We start from the raw sequence: 12,377 nt of genomic DNA on the forward strand, positions 1-12,377 counted from the left end.
GACCACACGACACCACCTGGTCGGACCGACCGCACTGCACCGCACCTCTCCACACCCACCGCACCGCACCTCTCCCCTCTCCTCTCCCGTCTCGAACCCTAGTCGCCGTCGCCGCCTCCGCCGCCATCGCCGCAGCCACCACCGCCTGGATCTGCTGCCACCTCTCGTCGATGGCATGTCATCTGCGAGATCCTCCCGCTCCTGTGTGCACTCTGGTCTGCGTGGCGGCTCTATTGAGGTGCCACTGGTCGGATGCCCCGATTGTGGCGAACCTATCAAGTGCTACCGCTCTAGCACGGATGAGCATGATGGCTGGGTTTTCTACAAGTGCACCCACGATAATGTAAGCTTCAGTCTTTTTCTGTTCGATTCATGAACCTGCCATGTTCAGTAGCCATGCTGTGCTCAGTAGCCATGATGGCTGGGTTAACTAGCTGTGATATGCTTAGAAGTTGATACGTCTCCAACGTATCTATAATTTCTGATTGTTCCATGCTATTATATTACCCATTTTGGATGTTTATGGGCTTTACTTTACACTTTTATATCATTTTTGGGACTAACCTACTAACTGGAGGCCCAACCCAAATTGCTGTTTTTTTGGCTACTAGAACAATGCCCGTGCGTTGCAACGGGATATAAATAGTTTACTACGTTAGCTTGTAATTTCCCTGTCCATAATAATGTGATTGAGTAAATAAATGTTCATTAAATTCTGCCGTGAAATTGATCAGAAGTTTGGTAAGTAAATTAAAGTGGAATTGATTCAGAAGGTAAGTGAATTAAGTCGATTGATTATCATACTTGGAAGGTTGGACGAAGAGGTGGTGTGAAGAAAGGTGAAATGGAAACCTTAGGTTCTTTTTAAGTAGTAGAGATTTTAGTGTTTCGAAGAAAAGGAATATCAAACGGAGTCCAAACGGAATGAAACCTTCGGGAGCGATCTTTTTGGAACAAACGCAATCCAGGAGACTTGGAGTGGACGTCAAGAAGCAGCCGAGGCGGCCACGAGCCATGAGGGCGCGCCCTAGGAGGGTGGGCGCGCCCCCACCCTCATGGGCCCCTCGTGGCTCCCCTGACCTACATCCTTCGCCTCTATATATCCACATACCCTGAAAACACCCAGGAGCACCACGAAAAACTATTTCCACCGCCGCAACCTTCTGTATCCGCGAGATCCCATCTTGGAGCCTTCGCCGGCGCTCCGCCAGAGGGGGAATCGACCACGGGCGGCCTCTACATCATCTCCAAGGCCTCTCTGATGAGTTGTGAGTAGTTTACCACAGACCTTCGGGTCCATAGTTATTAGCGAGATGGCTTCTTCTCTCTCTTTGAATCTCAATACAAAGTTCTCCTCGATCTTCTTGGAGATCTATTCGATGTAACTCTTTTTGCGGTGTGTTTGTCGAGATCCGATGAATTGTGGGTTTATGATCAAGTTTATCTGTGAGAAATATTTGAATCTCCTATGAATTCTTTTATGTATGATTGGTTATCTTTGCATGTCTCTTCGAATTATCAGTTTGGTTTGGCCTACTAGATTGATCTTTCTTGCAATGGGAGAAGTGCTTAGCATTGGGTTCAATCTTGCGGTGTCCTTTCCCAGTGACAGCAGGGGCAGCAAGCTAGGCACGTATTGTATTGTTGCCATCGAGGGTAAAAAGATGGGGTTTATATCATATTGCATGAGTTTATCCCTCTACATCATGTCATCTTTCTTAATGTGTCACTCTGTTCTTCATGAACTTAATACTCTAGATGCAGGCAGGAGTAGGTCGATGTGTGAGTAATAGTAGTAGATGCATAATCGTTTCGATCTACTTGTCACGGACATGATGCCTACTACATGATCATGCCTAGATAATCTCATAACTATGCACTTTTCTATCAATTGCTCAACAATAATTTGTTCACCCACCGTAATACTTATGCTATCTTGAGAGAAGCCACTAGTGAAACCCATGGCCACCGGGTCTATCTTTTATCATATAAGTTTTCCATCTACTTTTATTTGCAATCTTTACTTTCCAATCTATATCATAAAAATACCAAAAATATTTATCTTATCTTATTATCTCTATTAGATCTCACTTTCGCAAGTTACCATGAAGGGATTGACAACCCCTTTATCACGTTGGTTGCGAGGTTCTTATTTGTTTGTGTAGGTACGAGGGACTTCTGTGGAGCCTCCTACTAGATTGATACCTTGGTTCTCAAAAACTGAGGGAAATACTTACGCTACTTTGTTGCATCACCCTTTCCTCTTCAAGGAAAAACCAATGCAGTGCTCAAGAGGTAGCAAGAAGGATTTCTGGCGTCGTTGCCGGAGAGGTCTTCGCTCAAGTCAAGACATACCAAGTACCCATCACGAACTCATCTCCCTCGCATTATATTATTTGCCATTTGCCTCTCATTTTTCTCTCCCCCACTTCACCCTTGCCGTTTTATTCGCCCTCTCTTTCCCGTTCGCCTCTCTTTTTCACTTGCCTTTTTGTGTGCTTGTGTGTTGGATTGTTTGTCACGATGGCTCAAGATAATACTAAATTGTGCGACTTTTCCAATACCAATAATAATGATTTCTTTAGCACTCCGATTGCTCCTCTTAATGATGCTGAATCTTGTGAAATCAATGCTGCTTTGTTGAATCTTGTTATGAAAGATCAATTCTCCGGCCTTCCTAGTGAAGATGTCGCTACTCATCTAAACAACTTTGTTGATTTGTGTGATATGCAAAAGAAGAAAGATATGGATAATGATATTGTTAAATTGAAGTTATTTCCGTTTTCACTTAGAGATCGTGCTAAAACTTGGTTTTCGTCTTTGCCTAAAAATAGTATTGATTCATGGAATAAGTGCAAAGATGCTTATATCTCTAAATACTCCCACTAATATCATCTCTCTTAGAAACAATATTATGAATTTTAATCAACTAGATCATGAGCATGTTGTCCAATCTTGGGAAAGAATGAAATTAATGATTCGCAATTGCCCTACACATGTTTGAATTTATGGATGATCACACAAATTTTTTATGCCAGATTGAATTTTGCTTCTAGAAATCTTTTAGATTCGGCTGCGGGAGGCACTTTTATGGAAATCACTTTAGGAGAAGCTACTAAACTCCTTGATAATATTATGGTTAATTATTCTCAATGGCACACCGAAAGATTTACTAGTAAAAAAGTTCATGCGATAGAAGAAATTAATATTTTGAGTGGAAAGATGGATGAACTTAGGAAATTATCTGCTACTAAGAGTGCTCCTATTGATCCTAATGATATGCCTTTGTCTACTTTGATTCAGAATAATAATGAATCTATGGATGTGAATTTTGTTGGTAGGAATAATTTTGGTAACAATGCTTATAGAGGAAACTTTAATCCTAGGCCATTTCCTAGTAATTCCTCTAATAATTATGGTAATTCCTACAACAATTCTTATGGAAATTTTAATAAGATGCCCTCTGATTTTGATAATAGTGTTAAAGAATTTATGATCTCTCAAAAGAATTTCAATGCTTTGCTTGAAGAAAAATTGCTTAAAGTTGATGAATTGGCTAGAAACGTTGATAGACTTTCTCTTGATGTTGATTCTTTGAAACTTAGATCTATTCCACGTAAGCATGATATCAATGAGTCTCTCAAAGCCATGAGAATTTCCATTGATGAGTGCAAAGAAAGACCCACTAGGATGCGTGCTAAGAAAGATTGCTTTGTAAAAGCGTGTTCATCTAGTTTCCATGAAAATAATGATGAAGATCTAAAAGTTATTGATGTGTCCCCTATTAAATCTTTGTTTTCAACATGAATCTTGATAATGATGGGAATGGAGATGAGTCAACTTTAGCTAAAAGGCGTCCCAATGATTCGGAGTTTTTAGATCTTGATGCTAAATTTGGTAAAAGTGGGATTGGAGAGGTCAAAACTTTACATAGCATTGAACCCACTATTATGGATTTCAAGCAATTTAATTATGATAATTGTTCTTTAATATATTGTATTTCCTTGTTGCAATCCGTGTTGAATTCTCCTCATGCTTATAGTGAAAATAAAGCTTTTACGAAACATATCGTTGATGCCTCGATGCAATCTTATGAGGAAAAACTTGAGTTGGAAGTTTCTATACCTAGAAAACTTTATGATGAGTGGGAACCTACTATAAAAATTAAAATTAAAGATCATGAATGCTATGCTTTGTGTGATTTGGGTGCTAGTGTTTCTATGATTCCAAAAACTTTATGTGATGTGATAGGTTTCTGTGAATTTGATGATTGCTCTTTGAACTTACACCTTGCGGATTCCACTATTAAGAAACCTATGGGAAGGATTAGTGATGTTATTATTGTTGCAAATAGGAATTATGTGCCCGTAGATTTCATTGTTCTTGATATAGATTGCAATTTTTCATGTCCTATTATTCTTGCTAGACCTTTCCTTAGAATGATTGGTGCAATTATTGATATGAAGGAAGGGAATATTAGATTCCAATTTCCATTAAGGAAGGGCATGGAACACTTCACTAGGAAGAAAGTCAAATTACCTTACGAATCTATTATGCAAGCCACCTATGAATTGAATACCAAAGATGGCAATACTTAGATCTATTCTCGCTTTTATGCCTAGCTAGGGGCGTTAAACGATAGCGCTTGTTGGGAGGCAACCCAATTTTATTTTTGTTCTTTGATTTTTGTTTATTTTTAGTAATAAATATTTCATCTAGCTTCTATTTAGATGTGGTTTTATGTTTTAATTAGTGTTTGTGCCAAGTAGAACCTATAGGATAACCTACGGTGATAGTTAATTTGATTCTGCTGAAAAACAAAAACTTTTGCGCGCACGAGAATAATTTTAATAAATCATACAAATGTGCTTTTGCGTTGATTCCTTTTGCAGTAGATCAATAGACAAATTTCCCAGAACTTCCTATTTTGGTAAGAGTTTTAGAGTTCCAGAAGTATTCTTAAGTTACAGATTGCTACAGACTGTTCTGTTTTTGACAGATTCTGTTTTTCGTGTGTTGTTTGCTTATTTTGATGCATCTATGGCTAGTATCGGTGGGTATGTGTTGGGAAACATAGAAGAAATTCAAGATTTTCCTACGTGTCACCAAGATCTATCTATGGAGAAACCAACAACGAGGGGAAGGAGAGTGCATCTACATACCCTTGCAGATCGCTAAGCGGAAGCGTTCAAGAGAACGGGGTTGAAGGAGTCGTACTCGTCGTGATCCAAATCACCGGAGATCCTAGTGCCGAACGGACGGCACCTCCGCGTTCAACACACGTACAGCCCGGTGACGCCTTCCATGCCTTGATCCAGCAAGGAGAGAGGGAGAGTTTGAGGAAGACTCCATCCGGTAGCAGCACAACGGCGTGGTGGTGATGGAGGAGCGTGGCAATCCTGCAGGGCTTCGCCAAGCACCGCGGGAGAGGAGGAGGGAGAGAGGTAGGGCTGCGCCAGGGAGAGGTAAAACTCATGTGTATGCAGCCCCAAATAACTCAACTATATATAGGGGAGAGGGAGGGGGCTGCGCCTCCCCTAGGGTTCCCACCCCAAGGGGTGCGGCTGCCCCCAAAACCCATCTAGGGTGCGGCCAAGGGGGGAGAGGGGGGAAACTTGCCCCCCAAGTTAGGTGGGTGCGCCCCCTCCCCAAACCCTAGGCGTCTTGGGCCCTTGTGGGGGGGGCGCACCAGCCCACCTGGGGCTGGTCCCCTCCCACACTTGGCCCATGCAGCCCTCCGGGGATGGTGGCCCCACTTGGTGGACCCCCGGGACCCTCCCGGTGGTCCCGATACGTTACCGATAAAACCCGAAACTTTTCCGGTGACCAAAACAGGACTTCCCATATATAAATCTTTACCTCCGGACCATTCCGGAACTCCTCGTGACGTCCGGGATCTCATCCGGGACTCCGAACAACATTCGGTAACCACATACAAACTTCCTTTATAACCCTAGCGTCATCGAACCTTAAGTGTGTAGACCCTACGGGTTCGGGAACCATGCAGACATGACCGAGACGTTCCCCGGTCAATAACCAACAGCAGGATCTGGATACCCATGTTGGATCCCACATGTTCCACGATGATCTCATCGGATGAACCACAATGTCAAGGACTCAATCAATCCCGTATACAATTCCCTTTGTCTAGCGGTATTGTACTTGCCCGAGATTCGATCGTCAATATACCGATACCTTGTTCAATCTCGTTACCGGCAAGTCTCTTTACTCGTTCCGTAACACATCATCCCGTGATCAACCCCTTGGTCACATTGTGCACATTTTGATGATGTCCTATCGAGTGGGCCCAGAGATACCTCTCCGTTACACGGAGTGACAAATCCCAGTCTCGATTCGTGCCAACCCAACAGACACTTTCGGAGATACCTGTAGTGCACCTTTATAGCCACCCAGTTACGTTGTGACGTTTGGTACACCCAAAGCATTCCTACGGTATCCGGGAGTTGCACAATCTCATGGTCTAAGGAAATGATACTTGACATTTAGAAAAGCTTTAGCATATGAACTACACGATCTTTGTGCTAGGCTTAGGATTGGGTCTTGTCCATCACATCATTCTCCTAGTGATGTGATCCCGTTATCAACGACATCCAATGTCCATGGTCAAGAAACCGTAACCATCTATTGATCAACGAGCTAGTCATCTAGAGGCTTACTAGGGACTTGGTGTTGTCTATGTACCCACACATGTATCTGAGTTTCCTACCAATACAATTGTAGCATGGATAATAAACGATTATCATGAACAAGGAAATATAATAATAACCAATTTATTATTGCCTCTAGGGCATATTTCCAACAGTCTCCCACTTGCACTAGAGTCAATAATCTAGTTCACATCGCCATGTGATTAACACTGATAGGTCACATCGCCATGTGACCAACATCCAAAGAGTTTACTAGTGTCAGTAAACTAGTTCACATCTCCATGTGATTAAGACTCAATGAGTTCTGGGGTTTGATCATGTTTTGCTTGTGAGAGAGGTTTTAGTCAACGGGTCTGCAATTCTCTATGTCATATTGTAAATGCTGCTTCCACGCTCCACTTGGAGCTATTCCAAAATGGTTGCTCCACTATACGTATCCGGTTTGCTACTCAGAGTCATTCGGATAGGTGTTAAAGCTTGCATCGACGTAACCCTTTACGCTGAACTCTTTATCACCTCCATAATCGAGAAACATGTCCTTTATTTACTCCAAGGACAATTTTGACCGATGTCCAATGATCTATTCCTGGATCATTCTTGTACCCCTTGACTGACTCATGGCAAGGCACACTTCCGGTGCGGTACACAGCATAGCATACTATAGAGCCTATGTTTGAAGCATAGGGGACGACCTTCGTCCTTTCTCTCTCTTCTGCCGTGGTCGAGCTTTAAGTCTTAACTTCATACCTTACAACTCAGGCAAGAACTCCTTCTTTGACTTATCCATCTTGAACACCTTCAAGATCATGTCTAGGTATGTGCTCATTTGAAAGTACCATTTAGCGGTTTTTGATCTATCCTCATAGATCTTGATGTTCAATGTTTAAGCAGCTTAATCCAGGTTTTTTATTGAAAAACACCTTTTCAAATAACCCTATATGCTTTCCAGAAATTCTACATCATTTCCGATCAACAATATGTCAACAACATATACTCATCAGAAATTCTATAGTGCTCCCACTAACTTCTTTGGAAATACAAGTTTCTCATAAACTTTGTATAAACCCAAAATCTTTGATCATCTCATCAAAGTGTTCATTCCAACTCCGAGATGCTTACTCTAGTCCTTAGAAGGATTGCTGGAGCTTTGCATACTTGTTAGCGTCTTTCAGGATTGTCAAAGACCTTCTGGTTGTATCACATACAACCTTTCCTCAAGAAAACTGTCAAGGAAACAATGTTTTGACATCCTATATGCAAGATTTCATAAATAATGCAGTAACTGCTAATCCAATGCCAACAGACTCTTAGCATCGCTATGAGTGAGAAAGCCTCACTGTAGTCAACTCCTTGAACTTGTCGGAAAACATCTTTAACGACAAGTAGAGCTTTCTTAATGGTGATACTTACCATCATTGTCTGTGTTCCTTTTAAAATCCATCTTTACCCAACGGCCTTACGACGATCAAGTATTTCTTCCAAAGTCATGGATCCTCTCTCGGATTTTATGGCCTCGAGCCATTCATCGTAATCCGGGCCCACCATCGCTTCTCCATAGCTCGTAGGTTCATTGTTGTCTAGCAACATGACCTCTAAGTGAGGATTGCGTACCACTCTGAAGTAGTACGCGTCCTTGTTGACCTACGAGGTTCGGTAGCGACTTGATCCGAAGCATCATGATCACTATCACCAGCTTCCACTTCAATTGGTGTAGGTGCCACATGAACAACTTCATGTGCCCTGCTACACACTGGTTGAAGTGATGGTTCAATAACCTAATCAAGTCTCCACCATCCTCCCACTCAATTCTTTCGAGAGAAACTTTTCCTCGAGAAAGGACCTGATTCCAGAAACAATCCCTTTTGCTTCCGGAACTGAGGCTGGAGGTATACCCAACTGTTTTGGGTGTCCTATGAAGATGCATTTATCCGCTTTGGATTCGAGCTTATCAGCCTGAAACTTTTTCACATAAGTGTCGCAGCCCCAAACTTTTAAGAAACGACAACTTAGGTTTCTCCAAACCATAGTTCAAACGGTGTTGTCTCAACGGAATTACGTGGTGCCCTATTAAAGTGGGTGTGGTTGTCTCTAATGCCTAACCCATGAACGATAGTGGTAATTCAATAAGAGACATCATGATACGCACCATATCCAATAGGTTGCAACTATGATGTTCGGACACACCATCACACTATGGTGTTCCTCGCGGTATTAATTGTGAAACAATTTCCATAATGTCTTAATTGCGTGCCAAAGCTCGTAACTCAGATACTCATCTCTATGATCATATCATAGAAATTTTATCCTCTTGTCACGATGATCTTCAACTTCACTCTAAAATTACTTAAACCATTCAATAATTCAGACTTGTGTTTCATCAAGTAAATATACTCAGTATCTACTTAAATCATCCGTGAAGTAAGAACATAATGATATTCACTGCATGCCTCAGCACTCATTGGACTGCACAGATCAAATGTGTTACTTCCAACAAGTTGCTATCTTGTTCCATCTTATTGAAAACGAGGCTTTTCAGTCATCTTGCCTATGTGGTCTGATTTGCATATCTCAAGTGATTCAAAATCAAGTGAGTCCAAACGATCCATCTGCATGGAGTTTCTTCATGCGTATACACCAATAGACATGGTTTGCATGTCTCAAACTTTTCAAAAATGAGTGAGTCCAAAGATCCATCAACATGGAGCTTCTTCATGCGTTTTACACCAATATGACTTACATGGCAGTGCCACAAGTAAGTGGTACTATCATTACTATCATATATCTTTTGGCATGAAAATGTGTATCACTATGATCGAGATTCAATGAACCATTCATTTTAGGTGCAAGACCATTGAAGGTATTATTCAAATAAACAAAGTAACCATTATTCTCCTTAAATGAATAACCGTATTGCGATAGACATAACCCAATCATGTCTATGCTCAACGCAAATGCCAAATAACAATTATTTAGGTTTAACACCAATCTCGATGGTAGACGGAGCGTGCGATGCTTGATCACATCAACCTTGGAAACACTTCCAACACATATCGTCAGCTCACCTTTAGCTAGTCTCCGTTTATTCCGTAGCTTTTATTTCGAGTTACTAACACTTAGCAACCGAACCGGTATCTAATACCCTGGTGCTACTAGGAGTACTAGTAAAGTACATATTAACATAATGTATATCCAATATACTTCCGTCGACCTTGCCAACCTTCTTATCTACCAAGTATCTAGGGTAATTCTGCTCCAGTGGTTGTTCCCCTTATTACAGAAGCACTTAGTCTCGGGTTTGGGTTTAACCTTGGGTTTCTTCACTGGAGCAGCAACTGATTTGCCGTTTCATGAAGTGCCCCTTCTTGCCCTTGCCCTTCTTGAAACTAGTGGTTTCACCAACCATCAACAATTGATGCTCCTTCTTGATTTCTACTTTCGCGGTGTCAAACATCGTGAATATCTCAAGGATCATCATATCTATCCCTGATTTGTTATAGTTCATCACGAAGCTCTAGCAGCTTGGTGGCAATGACTTTGGAGAAACATCACTATCTCATCTGGAAGATCAACTCCCACTCGATTCAAGTGATTGTTGCACTCAGACAATCTGAGCACAAGCTCAACGATTGAGCTTTTCTCCCTTAGTTTGTAGGCTAAGAAAAATCGTCGGAGGTCTTATACCTCTTGACGTGGGCACGAGCCTGAAACCCCAATTTCAGCCCTCGAAACATCTCATATGTTCCGCGACGTTTCGAAAAACGTCTTTGGTGCCTCAACTCTAAACCGTTTGACTGAACTATCACGTAGTTATCAAAATGTGTATGTCCGATGTTCGCAACATCGACAGATGACGTTTGGGGTTCAGCACACTGAGCGGTGCATTAAGGACATAAGCCTTCTATTGTCCGCATAATTGCTACTGTCAACTTTCAACTATATTTTCTCTAGGAACATATCTAAAACAGTAGAACTAAAGCGCGAGCTATGACATAATTTGCAAAGGGCTTTTGACTATGTTCAGGATAATTAAGTTCATCTAATGAACTCCCACTCAGATAGACATCCCTCTAGTCATCTAAGTGATTACATGATCCGAGTCAACTAGACCGTGTCCGATCATCATCTGAGACGGACTAGTCATCATCGGTGAACATCTTCATGTTGATCGTATCTACTATACGACTCATGCTCGACCTTTCAGTCTCTTGTGTTCCGAGGCCATGCCTGTACATGCTAGGCTCGTCAAGTTAACCTAAGTGTTTCACGTGTGTAAATCTGGCTTACACCCGTTGTATGTGAACGATAGAATCTATCACACCCGATCATCACGTGGTGCTTCGAAACGGCAAACTTTTGCAACGGTGCATAGTTAGGGGGAACACTTTCTTGAAATTTTAATGAGGGATCATCTTATTTACTACCATCGTTCTAAGCAAATAAGATGTATAAACATGATAAACATCACATGCAATCAAATAGTGACATGATATGGCCAATATCATTTTGCTCCTTTTGATCTCCATCTTCGGGGCTCCATGATCATCATCGTCACCGGCATGACACCATGATCTCCATCATCATGATCTCCATCATCGTGTCTCCATGAAGTTGTCTCGCCAACTTATTACTTCTACTACTATGGCTACCGGTTAGCAATAAAGAAAAGTAATTACATGGCGTTTGTTCAATGACACGTAGGTCATACAATAAATTAAGACAACTCCTATGGATCCTGCCGGTTGTCATATTCATCGACATGCAAGTCGTGATTCCTATTACAAGAACATGATCAATCTCATACATCACATATCATTCATCACATTCTTCTTGGCCATATCACATCACATAGCATACCCTACAAAAACAAGTTAGACGTCCTCTAATTGTTGTTTGCATGTTTTACGTGGCTGCTATGGGTTTCTAGCAAGAACGTTTCTTACCTACGCAAAAACCACAACGTGATATGTCAATTGCCATTTACCCTTCATAAGGACCCTTTTCATTGAATCCGATCCGACTAAAGTGGGAGAGACTGGCACCCGCTAGCCACCTTATGCAACAAGTGCATGTCAGTCGGTGGAACCTGTCTCGCGTAAGTGTACGTGTAAGGTCGGTCCGGGCCGCTTCATCCCACAATGCCGCCGAATCAAGATTGGACTAGTAACGGTAAGCATATTGAACAAAATCAATGCCCACAACTACTTTGTGTTCTACTCGTGCAAAGAATCTACGCAATAGACCTAGCTCTGATACCACTGTTGGGGAACGTAGAAGAAATTCAAAATTTTCCTACGTGTCACCAAGATCTATCTATGGAGAAACCAGCAACGAGGGGAAGGAGAGTGCATCTACATAACCTTGTAGATCGCTAAGCGGAAGCGTTCAAGAGAACGGGGTTGAAGGAGTCGTACTCATCGTGATCCAAATCACCGGAGATCCTAGTGCCGAACGGACGGCACCTCCGCGTTCAACACACGTACAGCCCGGTGACGTCTCCCATGCCTTGATCCAGCAAGGGGAGATGGAGAGGTTGAGGAAGACTCCGTCCAGCAGCAGCACAATGGCGTGGTGGTGATGGAGGAGCGTGGCAATCCTGTAGGGCTTCGCCAAGCACCGCGGGAGAGGAGGAGGGAGAGAGGTGGGGCTGCGCCAGGGAGAGGTCAAACTCATGTGTATGCAGCCCCAAATACCTCAACTATATATAGCGAG

The sequence above is a fragment of the Triticum dicoccoides genome, chromosome 6B (assembly GCF_002162155.2).
Source record: "Triticum dicoccoides isolate Atlit2015 ecotype Zavitan chromosome 6B, WEW_v2.0, whole genome shotgun sequence".
NCBI lineage: Eukaryota > Viridiplantae > Streptophyta > Magnoliopsida > Poales > Poaceae > Triticum > Triticum dicoccoides.